The sequence below is a fragment of the Tamandua tetradactyla genome, chromosome 6 (assembly GCF_023851605.1).
Source record: "Tamandua tetradactyla isolate mTamTet1 chromosome 6, mTamTet1.pri, whole genome shotgun sequence".
NCBI lineage: Eukaryota > Metazoa > Chordata > Mammalia > Pilosa > Myrmecophagidae > Tamandua > Tamandua tetradactyla.
This window is the reverse complement of record NC_135332.1, coordinates 27,844,333-27,859,327: the sequence shown is the minus strand read 5'-3', so window position 1 is coordinate 27,859,327 and position 14,995 is coordinate 27,844,333. Positions and strand designations below refer to the sequence as shown.

The window sequence follows — 14,995 nt, the reverse complement described above, 5'->3', positions numbered from 1 at the left end:
ATGTATTGGAATTATAATACAAGTATAAAAAGACTACAGTGACAGCAGGAATGAAGAAAAGAAATTAGAGACAAGGGATTTTAAAAATAGAAACAAGTGGAGGTAGAGACTGGAAGTTAGATCATCTAGCAAATTCCAGTGCAGGAAACAGACTGTCTTACAATGGAAGCAATGCCACTACCTGATAACTTAATCTTTTAAAAAAAATATCTTATATCAAAGAATTATCCATTTCTCTATTTATTACACAACAGTAGAGGCTATGGGAGAAAAAATCCAACCCTCTACAAGACAGCTTTTATGGGGGGGGCACTGCGTGGTTCAGGAATCGAACACAGGTCTCCCACATGGAAGGCAAGCATTCTACCACTGAATCACCCGTGTCCCCCAAGGCAGCTTTTTAAAATGACATTTCCTCCTAAATTAGCTTAAGTTCTTCCAATTTCTCAGACAACATAGTTTCTAAGACTCTATTCCATTATGGTCATTCTTCTGTGAACATACTTGTAGATAAGAATGCATGAAGAAGTTGTATTTATTAAAAAGGTGAATAATTAAAGGTTGATGATGTAAATATCAATGCCTTGCAAAGATAGCTAAAGTAAAAAACATGACCTGTTACCACTTGTGCTGGTTTGAAACTGTATGTACTCCAGAAAAGCAATGTTCTTTATCCTAATCTAACATCCTGTGGGGGCAGACTTATTGTTTGGGTGGGATCTTTTTAATGAAGTTGTTTCCATGGAGATGTAACCACCCAATTGTGTGTGGGACCTTCTGATTAGGTGGTTTCCATGGAAATGCGTCTCCACCTATTCAAGGTGGGTCTTAATCTGCTTACTATAGTCTTCTAAGTTTTTGGAACTTAAACTTTGCAAAAAAACTTCAGAACTGACACCAAGATGTTTGGAGATGCAGAAAGAAAACACCCCCAGGAAAGCTGTTTGAAATCAGAAGCCAAAGGATCAGCAAACACAAGCCATGTGCCTTTACAGCTTTACAGACAAAGGTGTTCTATACCATAAATCTTTCTTGAGTCAAGTAATCTTTTCTCTGTATGCCTTTGTTTGGACAATTTTATGGCCTTAGAATTATAAACTTATAACTTAATAAATCCCCTTCATAAAAGAAAAAAATGATGTGAGACTATTCAGAATTGGATAGCAAACAATATACTTAAGTTTGAATTCTTTGGGAAAAAATGAAGTCTGTAAGTGTAAAATAACAGCACTAAAGACCCAATGTACTAAAATAAGCGCAACTCAAACCCAAAAAAGTAAAAGAATACAATTTTTACATTAGAAATGCTAAGCTCTTTATCTATACTCTTCCTTCTCTTTTTACCCTCTATACTAAAAAAAAATCATACTCAGCAGCTAATTTCTCCTTCTGCTTTAATCTACACAAAATGAATACTGTTGTTTCTGTAGGACTATGAATGTATATGAAGGGGAAAAGAAACAAACAGCACTTGTAGAACCTGGGAAATACCATGTGTTCAGGGCACCCACCCAGATTTACATTTTCCTCTCCATTCCTTCTACATACAAGCATCTTACCTCAAATTTGCAGTAGTTCTCAAGGTATGATCCTCAGACCAGCAGCATCACCATTAACTGGTAATTTGTTAGAGATAATTTTTGAGCTCTACTCCTGAGTTATAGAACCAGAAACCATGTTGGGGGGCAGGGGGCGGGAAAGAACAAGATGTTTTTAACTATTCCTTCAGATGATAATGATGTGCTCTAAAATTTGAGAATCAATGAACCAGATGGAGTAGATGAGGATTTCAGTACTCAGGAAATAATAGTTCTGCTTTAGTTCATGCTATTATTTGCAAAGCAATATATATTTGCCTCAGATATTGTACTATTTCAGCTGAATCCATACTATTTCAGCTGCATGATTTCTTTTACAAGAATATAAAAGGTGTCAAACCCATTAAATTAAGACTATGATAAATCACACCAAACTGGTGAAGGATTTTGGATATATTATACCCAAAGATAGTTGGATATTATATTAAAAATAGTTCTTATATATCCAAAAACAGTTGTGGATTAAGTGATTTTCAAACTTTTGCTATTCTTAGGTAATCTGGTTTTATATTAATATGAGGATACATCATCATGTATTTTTACAATCTATCCACAAACAATGACAAGGAAGTATTCAGGTAAAAACATTGGAGCAAATGCATTGTTCTCTCCCATTTTTTGTTTCAAGGTAGGATTATCATCATCTAAACAAGCAAGCAGACACTGCAACAATCATGTCTTCTAGGGAGGATATTCCTAAGTATTCAGGCTTTAAAAAAATCAGTCATCCATTAGCAAAGATTTTTGCTTTGTATAAAACTATAATTGCTTTTCTATGAATTAGGTAGCTGAAGAACATGGCTTTCAAATCACTTTTTCCAAATTGTAATCACATCACCCAAGAGTACATTTTTGATATTATTTTAACCTTTTTGATCATTTTTTTTTCTTCTAACTTAGTTTGGCACATTTTGGGGACTAGTGTACTAACATAAGGAAAGTACACAAAAGACCTACGAAACTGTTAGGAGGTTTAAAAGCCAGGATCTGGGTGGAAATAGGCAGACAGTTTGAACGAAGAAAACAGGAAAGAAATAAATACTTGTTCAACAGTGACCCCTACTGTTTAAAATAAAGTTACCAACTTCAAAACAGGAAGCTAAAAAATCTGATCTATATTCATGCTATTGAGAATAGAGAGTTAATGCTTAAAACATACTGAGTTTCTATTCGGGATGATGGAAAAATTTCGATAATGGATAGTGGTGCTGGTAGCAAAACTGTAAATGTAACTGAATTATATAATTTGAATATGGTTAAAAGGGAAATTTTAGTTGTATGTTTATCTGTGTGTATATATATATAGTAGAATAAATACTTTTAAAAAAAATTCATGGAACTGTTGTACAACCCAAATGGTGAACCCTAAGTTAAACCATGAACTACAGTTAAAGTATGATTATAAAAATGTGCTTTCATCAATTGTAACAAATATACCACACCAAGCAAGAGTATTAATATGGTGGTATATGGGAATACTGTATTTTATGCATGATTGTTCTGTAAACCCAAAACTTCCCTAATTAAAAAATAGAAAAAAAAGGCATTAGTGGGATAACCACTGAAATTAGACTAGGCTCTAATTAACAGTATTATATAAGTTAATAGTATTATATCAATGTTATTTTCCTGGTTTTGAGCATAGCATTTTGATGATATAAGTTTTTTAATATTAGCAAAAGCTGGATGAAGGGTACACCTGAAATTTTGGCATAATTTCTCAACTTTTTTGCATGTCTAAAATCACATCAAGATAAATTTAAAAAAAATCAAAACATAATGATTTCTAGGTTTTCACTGATGTTCTAGTTTGCTAGCTGCTGGAATGCAATCTACCAATGGAATGGCTTTTAAGAAGGGGAATTTAATAAGTTGCTAGTTGACAGTTCTAAGGACGCGAAAATGTCCCAATTAAAACAAGTCGATAGAAACGTCCAATCTAAGGCATCTAGGGGAAAGATACCTTGGTTCAATAAGGCCAATGACGTTTGACGTTTCTCTCTCAGCTGGAAGGGTACATGGCGAACATGGAGGCATCTGCTGGCTTTCTCGTGGCTCTACAAAAGGAACTCTCTCCAAAATGCTTCCTCTTTTAAAGGATTAATGGGTGGAGTCACAACTCCATGGAAGCTATCTGATCAAAAGTTACCACCCACAACTGGGTGGGTCACATCTACATGGGAACAATCAAAATGCTCCCACCCAGCAATACTGAATGAGGATTAAAGGACAAGGATTTTCTGGGGTCCACTACAGATCTAAACCAGCTTTCATCTGTATATAGCAGGTTTTAAACAGTTTTTTAAGTGGTTTAATTCACATATCATAAAATTCACCTGTTTTTTTTTTCCATTTTTTCCTTTTTTAAAAAGATCAATTTATTAATTTAAAAAAATTGACAAACCAAATAAAACATTAACATATATAATCAGTAATTCACAATATCATCACTTAGTTGCATATTCATCATTTCTTAGAACATTTGCATTAATTCAGAAAAAGAAATAAAAAGACAATAGAAAAAGAAATAAAACAAAAACAGAAAAGAAAAAGATTATACCTACCATACCCCTTACCCCTCGTTTTATTTTTATTTTATTTTATTTTTTATACATGGGCAGGCACCGGGAATTGAACCTGGGTCCTCTGGCATGGCAGGCAAGTATTCTTGTCTGCTGAGCCACCGTGGCCCATCCACCCCTCGCTTTCATTGATCACTAGCATTTCAAGCTAAATTTATTTTAGCATTTGTTCCCCCTATTATTTATTTTTATTCCATATGTTCTACTCGTTGGTTGAAACGGTAGATAAAAGAAGCATCAGAACACAAGGTTTGCACAATCACATAGTCACACTGTGAAAGCTCATCCTCAAGAAACATGGCTACTGGAACACAGCTCTACATTTTCAGGCAGTTCCCTCCAGCCTCTCCATTACATCTTGAATAACAAGGTGATATCTACTTAATGCATAAGAATAACCTCCAGGATAACCTCTCGACTCTGTTTGGAATCTCTCAGTCATTGACACTTTGTCTCATTTCACTCTTCCCCCTTTTGGTCAAGAAGGTTTTCTCTATCCCTTGATGCAAAGTCTCAGCTCATTCTAGGGTTTTTCTCAATCCCTTGATGCTGAGTCTCAGCTCATTCTAGGATTTCTGTCCCACGTTGCCAGGAAGGTCCACACTCCTGGGAGTCATGTCCCACATAGACAGGGGGAGGTTGGTGAGACTGCTTGTTGTGTTGGCTGGAGAGAGAGGCCACACCTGAGCAACAAAAGAGGCTCTCTTGGGGGAATTCACCTATTTTAAGTGTACATTTTAAATTATTTTTAATAACCTTATTGAGTTGTGTAACTAAAACCACAATTCAGTTTGAAAACATTTCCTTCACTCCCAGAAAGATCCCTCTTGCCTATCTGCAATCAAGTCCCATGCCTCCTAGCATTAAGCAACAACTAATCTGTTGTCTCTTCCTTTTTTTGGATATTTTATATAAATGGAATTATATAATAATTTGACTTATTTTACTCTGGATGTCTTTGAGGCTCATTTATATTGCAATATGTATCAGGAGTTCATTCCTTTTCATTATTGAATAGAATTTCAATATTCAGAGTACTATATTTTATTTATCCATTAGTTGACAGATATTTGGATTGCTTCCAATTTTTGCCTATTATAAATAATGCTGCTTGCACATTATCATACAAGTCTTTGGGTGGAAATATGTTTTTATTTCTCTTGGGTAGATTGCTAGGTGTAGAAGTACTAGGTCATATAGTAAGTTTCTATTAAAATTTTTAAGACACTGCCAAATTGCTATCCAAAGTACCATTTTACATTCCCACCAGTAATGCATGAGGGTTCCACTTAGTCCACATTTTCACCAGTGCTTGTTATTGTCTATCTTTTTTATTAAACCCAGTCTCTAGTGAAAGCAAAATGGCAACTCAAGGTTTTAATTTACATTTCCCTAATTACTAACAATGTTCAGCATCTTTTTATAGGCTTATTGGCCATTTATACATATCTTCATTGGAGAACTGCCTATTTAAGTTCTTTACTCATTTTTAAATTGGGTTGTGTTTTTGTTGTAAGAGTTCTTCATATGTTCTGTATACTAGACTTTTATCAGATACATGATTTGAAAATACTTCTTCCACTCTGTGGGGTTGTCTTTTCTCTTTCTTGGTAGTATCCTTTGATGCATGGATAAAGAATCCCTGATTGACAGGGTCCCCCCCCCCCCCGCCCGCCCCACTCCCCAGCATATTGAGTATATCATCCAACTGCTTTTTGGCTTCCATTGTTTTTCATGAAAAAGTCAGCTGTTAACACAATGACTTTTCCCGTATAACAAGAACTTTTGTTTTTGTTTTTCTTTCCTCATTTTCTCTTGTTATTTGGCTTTAAATAGCTTGATAATGATGTGTCTAGGAGTGAGCTTTTTGTTTATCCTAAATTGGATGTTATCTAGAATTCTGGATATGCAGATTTAGTGTTTTTCATCAAATTTTGGAAGATGTCAGGCACTAATGTTTTTTATGAGTCTCTCATCTTTCCATCTGGGACTATTGTTCTAGTTTGCTAGCTGACGGAATGCAATATACCAGAAACAGAATGGCTTTTAAAAAGGGGAATTTAATAAGCTGCTAGTTTACATTTCTAAGGCCGAGAAAATGTTTCAGTTAAAACAAGTCTATAGAAATGTCCAATCTAAGGCATCCAGGGAAAGATACCTCGGCTCAAGAAGGCCAATAAAGTTCAGGGCTTCTCTCTCAAGTGGAAGGGCACAGGGCAAACACAGTCAGAGTTTCTCCCTCATCTGCAAAGGCACATGGTGAACACAGTCAGGATTCCTCTCTCATCTGGAAGGGCATATGGCAAACACGGTGTCATCTGCTAGCTTCTTCTCCTGGCTTCCTGTTTCATGAAGCTCCCCAGGAGGCATTTTCCTTCTTCATCTCCAAAGGATGCTGGCTGGTGGACTTTGCTTCTCATGGCTATGTCATTCTACTCTGCTCTCTCTGAGTCTCCCATTCTACAAAATGTTTCCCCTTTTATAGGACTTCAGAAACTAATCAAGACCCACCCACATGGGTGGAGACATGCCTCTACCTAATTCAGCTTAACTCTTCAAGATTTCACTCTTGATTAAATCTCATCTCCAGGGAGATGATCTAATTACAGCTTCAAATATACAGTGCTGAATCGGGATTAGAAGCAGCAGCAGCCTTTTACAAAATGGGATTAGATTAAAACATGCCTTTTCTAGGATACATACATCCTTTCAAATCAGCACAATTATCACTTGATGTTGTAACACAGATCTCAGAGAGGTTCTGTTCATTTTGTTCATTCTTTTCTTCAAATTGGGTCACTTCTATTGATCTAACTTCAAGTTCATTGATTTTCTCTGCCATCTCCAATGTGATACTGAGTTTCTTTAGTGAATTCAGTTACTGTACTTTTTAATTCCACAATTTCCATTTAGTTCTTTTTTATAATTTCTCTCTCATTATTGATACTCTGTATTTGATAAGTCCTTTAATTATTTAAACTCAGTTTACATTAATTCTTTGAACGTTTACAACAGCTGCTTTGAAATCTTTGTCTGCTAAAAGTCTAACATCAGGACCCCACTCTCAAGGATAGTTCCTATTGACTGCTTTTTTCCCTGCATGAGTCACATTTTCCTGTTTCTTTGCATATCTCATCAGTTTTCTGTTGAAAATAACACATTTTAGATACTATACTGCTGCAACTCTGGTTTCTGATTCCTCTTCCTCTAATCCTAGGGTTGTTGTTGCTATTGTTTTATTGTTGTATATGTTCATGTTTAGTGACTTACACGGTCTAATTCTGTAGTCTCTTTCCACCACAGTGTGCAGTTGATAATGTGTCTGCTTACTTATTTTGTTATTGTTGTTCTTCTGGTTTTTAGGGTTTTTTAAAAATTATTTTTAAACATTTTAAATTATGAAATATAAGATATATACAAAAAATAATAAATTTCAAAGTACATTGTAACAAGTAGTTATAGAACAGATTTTGGAGTGGGGCATGGGTTACTATTCCACAATTTTAGGTTTCTCCTTCTAGCTGCTTCTAGCTGCTCCAAGACACTGGAGACTAAAAGAAGTATCAATATAATGATTTAGCTGTCATAATCATTTGTTAAATCCTATCTTCTCTATTATAACTCCTCCTTCTCCTTTTATTCTTCTCCTTATCTTTAGGGGTATTAAGCTCTGCATTTCCTAACTTCTGCATATTGGAAAGGAGTGCCGATAATATAGGACAGGTGGATGCAACTAGCTGATATTCTTGGAGAGGTTGGTTCCTCTGGGTTTCAGGACTTATCTGGTCTAAGAACCCACCTGGAGGCTGTGGGTTTCTGGAAAGTAATCTTAGTGTGAGAAACTTTTTTAGAATTTCAGATAGAGCCCTAGATATTCTTTAAGGTAAACAGGAATGGTTTAAGTTGGGGTTTGGCAAAGTGTGGTAATTAGCAACATCTAGCTAATGCTTGTATAAGAGTAGCCTCCACAACAGCCTCTCAACTTCATTTAAACTTTCTTAGCCACTGGTACCTTATTTTATTACATTTATTTTCTCCCTTATTGCTTTTAATTTTAAGCCTAGTTTCACAGGGATTGCCAGTAGGTCAACATACCTTAGTGAGTGGTCAGCCAATAATTGGTCAGAGTTTGTTTTAGAAAACCTGCAGCCAATAAGGTTTCCATCTCTTGCCAATGAATGTGAGTGTGTATTGGGGAATACATTCAAAGTTAAGGCACTTTACAAGTTGGCCCCAGCTTTTACTTTCTGATGGGCTTTCTTGTGTCACCTCTGTGTGTTCACAAGGCCTAACATTCAACCAGATAGTTAAGGCCCTCTTTAGTCTCTCTTCCAAACCACCAATACATGGATATCAAAGCCCTCTAATCACCATCTCATTCCCGGGGTCTACCTATTACATTTCTGTCTTTTTGTCTGGTCCTCCTGGCAACGTGGGACAGAAATCCTAGAATAAGCTGGGACTCAGTGTCAAGGGATTGAGAAAACCTTCTCGACCAAAAGGGGGAAGAGAGAAATGACGTTATCCTGGAGGTTACTACTACACATTAAATAGATATCACCTGTTTAGTTAAGGTGTCATGGACAGGCTGGAGGGAAACTGCCTGAAAATGTAGAGCTGTGTTCCAGTACCCATGTTTCTTGAAGATGATTGTATAATGATATAGCTTTTGCAATGTGACTGTGTGGCTGTGAAAACTTTGTGTCTGATGCTCCTTTTATTTACCTTATTGACAGACAAGTAAAGCATATGGATTAAAAATAAATAAACAATGGGGGAACAAATGTTAAAACAAATTTAGTAGATTGAAATGCTAGTGATCAATGAAAGGGGTAAGGGTTATGGTATGCATGAATTTTTTTCTGTTTTCTTTTTCTGATTGAAAAAGAATGAATTGAAATTGAAATGATTGAAAATTGATGCAAATGTTCTAAGAAATGATCATGATGATGAATATACAACTATGTGATGATATTGTGAGTTACTGATTATATAACAAGAACGGAATGATCATATGGTAAGAATGCTTGTGTTTGTATGTGGTTATGTTTCATAAATAAATTTTAAAAATTAAAAAAAAAAAAGAGCATGGATTATCGGTTGGGACCTATAGTAAAGGGGCCCAGACTGTAAACTCTTACAGCAGTCACATGTACTCAGGAGTTGTAACTGTTATTTCTAAATTCTGAGATATTGAGCTGTTTGTATATAACTTGTTTTTTTCTAGAATCTTTGGATAATTATAAGAGACTCAGAGTTAGGGCTCTGAAGCTATGAAAGTCAGCATTACCCCATACAGCAACTGTTAAAAAAGTTCAAAGAGGGATCAGATTTCAACAGAGATATGAATGAAGCTGACCTGGATAGACAAAGGTAAATCAGAATACAGAGTAAAGGATGATATAGCTCATATTTTAAAACTTCAACTTCTGTGTGAGACCAAAAGGAGAGTTTATTTGGTGCAAAATTTATATTTTGAGCAGCACATTACCTAATTCAACTTGTATGGTCAGTGTAGTTGAACATTATAAGCACATGGAATCTTGATTAAGGCATGAGATCTTGTTGGTTTGTCCAGATCAGAGTGATGTCCTGATACTACCACAGTAATCTGGACATTGAATAACAAGGTATTTGCAAAGTCCCCTTAGGGGACTGAGGAGAAAGAAGAAAATACTCATCTACCCCATTTGGAGAATTCTTGATATTCTTGCATACAGTGGGGACAACCAAATCAACAGGGCAAGCCCTCAATCTTGGGACCCGCCCCTATGAAACTTATTTCTGCCAAGGATAGGCTAAGCCTACTTATTATTATGCCTAAAAGTCACCCCCAGATTACCTTTTTTGTTGCTTAGGTGTGGCCTCTCTCTCTAAGCCAACTCTACAAGTGAACTTACTGCCCTCCCCCACTATATGAGACAATGACTCCCATGGATTTAAATCTCCCTGGTAAAGTGGGACAGAACTCCTGGGATGAGCCAGGACCTGGCATCATGGAAGTGAGAAAGCCTTCTTGATCAAAAGAGAGAAAAGCAACATGAGACAAAATAAGGCTTCAGTGAATGAAAGATTTCAGAGAATTGAGAAGTTATCCTGGAAGTTATTCTTATGCATTACACAGATATCCCTTTCTAGTTTATGGTATACTGGAGTGGCTGGAGAGAAGAAACTGCAACTGTTGAACTGTGTTCCAACAGCCTTGATTCTTGAAGACGACAGTATTAACTATATAGCTTTTACAGTGTGACCATGTGTTTGTGAAAGCCTTGTGACTGACACTCCCTTTACCCAGAGTATGGACAGATGAGTAGAAAAATATGGATAAAAAAATAAACAAACAATAGGGGGGATAGGGGTAAAAATTAAAATTGGGTAGATTGCAATACTAGTGGTTAATGAGAGGGAGGGGTAAACGGTTTGGGATATATGAGTGTTTTTTCTTTTTTTTTTCTGAAGTGACACAACTATTCTAAAAATGATCATGGTGATGAATACACAGCTATGTGATGATACTGTAGGCTACTGACTGTATACCTTTGGATGGACTGTATGCTGTGTGAAGATATCTTAATAAAAATATATATTTTTAAAAGTCTCATTTAAACCACTTTCAAGAGTACAGTTTTTTATCGCCCCAAATGAAAACTCCATATCCATTAAGCAATAACTCCTAATTCCTTCTCCTGCTACACGACTTGCACCCCCAGCCCCTGGTAATCTGTAATCTATTTCTTTTCTCTATGCATTTGCTTATTGTAGGTATTTCATATAAGTAAGATCATACGGTATTTGCCCTTCTGTGTTTGGCTTAGTGTCTTCAAGGTTCATTCATGTTATACATCATTGCTTTATGGAAAAAAGATTTGCCCAGCTCCTCTCTGTGCCATTTCAAAAATTCCACATGTATACTGCATTTAAAAGGTGAATTCTCTAATATCTTGCTCTCAAAATTACTAATCAAAGTGCTTTAAACGATTCTTTAATCCCTGTATTTTACTACTAGTAAAAGACTGGGGTTTATATTTTAAAATCTTAGAATTTTACCCATTTTCAACTTTCAAAGTTTTCAATTTTTCAACTTTTAAATGCTCAACTTCTCTTATGAACCTTTGTCCCTGCCTTTTGCTGAAAACTGCAGGTTCACTGTCAGATGCACACGGAAATCAATACAGTGACACCAGTGCGTCACAGGGAGAAAGTGCCTTATTTCACGGCAGCCAAGAAAAGAGGCAGGAATCATAAAAAAAAAAAAAATCCCAGCTCTGTCTAAAGAGCACAGGGTTTTTATGAATTCAAACAAGGGGAGGTGGAGTTGTTACCATTACAATATCAAGTATAAACAACTATAGTAACATGCACGAAAATGGAACTAAGCTAAAAGTAACCATTACAATAACAAGTATAAACAACTATAGTCAGTGGTTACATATAGACCAACAATGGCTCCAGGTCATTGTTGGCTGAGGATCAGAGACAACAGCTACACAGAGCATCAGCCTCCCACTGACCTCTCCAAGAGCTCACCAGTAATGTCACTACCTCAACAAATGAACATGCTTGGCTTCTCAGACTGACTAGTTGATGGCTCTTTCTCTGATGCTCCAACTCCCTCTTCTATACCTTCATTCTTCTAGCTCTTCCCACAATTGTATAATGTTTAATTCTAATCTATATAAAATCCCTTTTTCTGTAACACTTGGGTGACTTTGCTCAATTAACTGAAACCTGACTGATAGAGAAACTGGTACTTGGAAGTGGGGTACTTCCATAATAAAAACCTGAAATGTGGTACTGGCTTTGGTAACAAGCAACAGACAGAGGCTGAAAGAGTGGCAAGGAGACTGTTGCTGGAGGACAGAATAACAGTGGAAACTCCAGTATGAATATGGAAAAAGGATGACCCATGTTATATAGTTGTGGAACAAATGGCAAAAATACCACTTGTGGTCAAAATACCACTTGTGGTCACTAAAGAGATTTTCAGGCAAAATTCTGAAAGTGCTAACTGACATTCTAGTTGCATATAATAAAGTACTGAAAGGGAAAAGTGTATAGTTTGCAAGCAGAATTTAGAAGTAATAAAAAGAACCTGAAACTTGCTGGATCAGGAAAACATTAGATAGATATTCCTCATCTATCTCTCAAGCCAATAAAAGATTCTCAAAATAAGAAATATTCTCGATGGTGGGGCTATTAACTCCTTTAATACCTCAAAAGGAATGAAGGCAATACCTAGCTCACTCTTTCAGCTAGACAAAAGTGCTTCTGACAAGCTTAAGAGTATCATGCCACAGCATCCTCACACAACCAAAGTGGAGAGAGGTCTGTCTTAAAATGAGTTATGGATACAGCTTTTGGGGCTTGGAATGAACTCAATTAAGATGCACAGAAAACCCATTTTAAAGGAAGTTATACCAGCCTGAACTAAAAGAAAAAGAGTTCAAAATGAAGTGGTCTCTAGGCCCTCAACTTTCTAAAGGCAGGAAGCACACTTGATAATTCTTATGTAAAAAAAAGAAAGACCTCTCAGAAAGCACAGATAAGAGTCAAGAAGGCTGAGCCAAGAACCTCAAAGAACAATGAATTAGGGAAGCAAACCTAGGGAGCAGAACTGGGCCCTAAATCAAGGGACATTCCCTGCTCCTGGAGTTGGAGGCCCTAACAACTTGTGCCCATGATTGCAGAATTACTACAATGCTTTGTGCAGCCCATTCCTCCTCTTTTTGAATGGGAATGCCTATTATCTCATCATTGCGACACCACTGTATGTGGGGAAAGTGGGTGTCATGGTCAGGTTCATGTGTCAACTTGGCCACGTGGTGGTACCCGTTTGTCTGGTTGGGCAAGTGCTGGCCCGTCTGTTGCCATGAGGACATTTCATAGAATTAAATCATGATAACATTGGCTGATACCACTTGTAATCAGCCAAGGGGTGTGTCTTCTGCAATGAGTGATGTTTAATATAATCAATGGAAGGCTATTAAGGAGGATTCAGAAGAGCCACTCTCTCTCCTCCTGCTTCAGCCCGTGAGCCTCTCCGGTGGAGTTTGTCCAGACCCTCCATCAGAGTCATGAGCTTCACAGCCTGCCCTATGGATTTTGGACTCTATGTTTCCACGGTTACGTGAGACACTTTTAAAATTTTATATTTATGGATATTTCCTGTTGATTTCTGTTTCTCTAGAGAAATCTAACTAATACAGTGGGGAAGACAACTTTTCTTTTTAGTTCCTATGCCTCTGGATCAAGAGAAACTGCAGTTGAGAGGACTTATCCACATCCTGAAGATAGAATCTTCAATCAAATGTGTTTTGGATGAGACTTTGGAGGTCCTGAGAGATGTTTTTACATGTGGTAAGAATGTGGATCACTGAAGCCAGAAGTGTTTATAATAATGACCCCCCCAATGCATCACATCTGTCTGCGTCCATGCTCCTCTGCAATGTGGTTTTTTTTTGCTTTTCTCCTTTCAAAAGTCTGTAGAGTCTATGTCCCACTCCTTGAATCTGGGTTGACATGGTGCTGCGATCTGACCAAAAGAATGTGGGGAAGTAACACTGTGCTTTTTCCTTAGGAGCTTCACCCTCTTGAAATACTCTTGCTATCTTACAAGGAAGCCCAGGCTAAACTTCTGAATGAGAGACCAGGTACAAGAAGAATAGGTGACAGCCAATACCAAGATCTCAGACTGTGAACGAGGGCATCTTTGACATTCAGCCCAAGTAAAGCCTCTAGATGAAGGCACCTCATGAATGACTCATGGAGAGACTAGCAGAACTGCCAGGATGAGCCCAACCAGCCAAAAGAACTGTGATAAATAATAAATTATTGTTTTAAACCACTAAGACCACTAAGTTATAGCATCTTGATTGTTACACAGCAAAGGCTACTAAAACAAGTTCCAAGTAGAGAGACTTCCGGAGAAGATGGCGGCTTAGTAAGACGCGCGGGTCTTAGTTCCTCCTCCAGAAAAGCAACTAAAGAAACAGAAACAATACGAAACAGCTCCCGGAGTCACGACAGAGACCAAAAAGACAGCGTACCCCATTCTGGAACAGCTGAACGGGCAGGGAGAATCTGCTGCGGTGAGCTACCCGAGGGGCGCGCGTTTTCCCGGCTGGGGCGGCTGGCGACTGGGGTCCCCTCCACGCACGTGGCTCCCCGGTCTGACTGGGAACGTTGGATAGCGGGGCCCTCCCGTCACGCTTGGCGTTTCGGGCCAGCTGGGCAATTAGGACCGGCACTCCCCCAAGCCAGGGCGGCCAGCGACACCCCCCGCCCTCCACGCGCGGTTTCCCGGCCGACTGCCGTGCAGACAGACGAGCGCCATGAGCGCCACCTACTGGGCAGGAAAAGAAAAACAGAGCCCAGAGATTTCGCAGAAAAAGCTTTCAACCAGCTGGGTCCCACACCCAGGGAAATCTGATCAAATGCCCAGACACCAGCAGAAAATAATGCATGGCGCTCGGAAAATTGAAGATATGGCCCAGTCAAAGGAACAAACCAATAGTTCAAATGAGATACAGGAGCTGAGACAACTAATGCTGAATATACGAACAGAAATGGAAAAATTCTTCAAAAACCAAATCAATAAATTGAGGGAGGACATGAAGAAGACATGGGCTGAACAAAAAGAAGAAATAGAAAATCTGAAAAAACAAATCACAGAACGTATGGGAGTGAAAGACAAAGAAGAAAAAATGGAAAAAACAATGGATACCTACAATGGTAGATCTAAAGAGACAGAAGCTACAATTAGTGAACTGGAGGATGGAACATCTGAATTCCAAAAAGAAACAGAAACTATAGGGA

General features: G+C 37.7%; 1 protein-coding gene across 3 annotated transcripts in view; it reads right to left on the bottom strand.

Moving 5' to 3' along the window:
• FBXL20 (F-box and leucine rich repeat protein 20) overlaps window positions 1–14,995 on the bottom strand; it is a 149,806-nt gene that overhangs the window by 99,232 nt on the left and 35,579 nt on the right. The window contains exon 1 of one of the 3 annotated variants that reach the window (XM_077164544.1): window positions 616–1,077. The exons of the other annotated variants lie outside the window; for them this stretch is intronic. The gene's annotated coding sequence lies outside the window, so the exon portion shown is untranslated. Of the gene's footprint in view, window positions 1–615; window positions 1,078–14,995 lie in introns of those variants that run through there. 3 annotated transcript variants of the gene reach the window in all.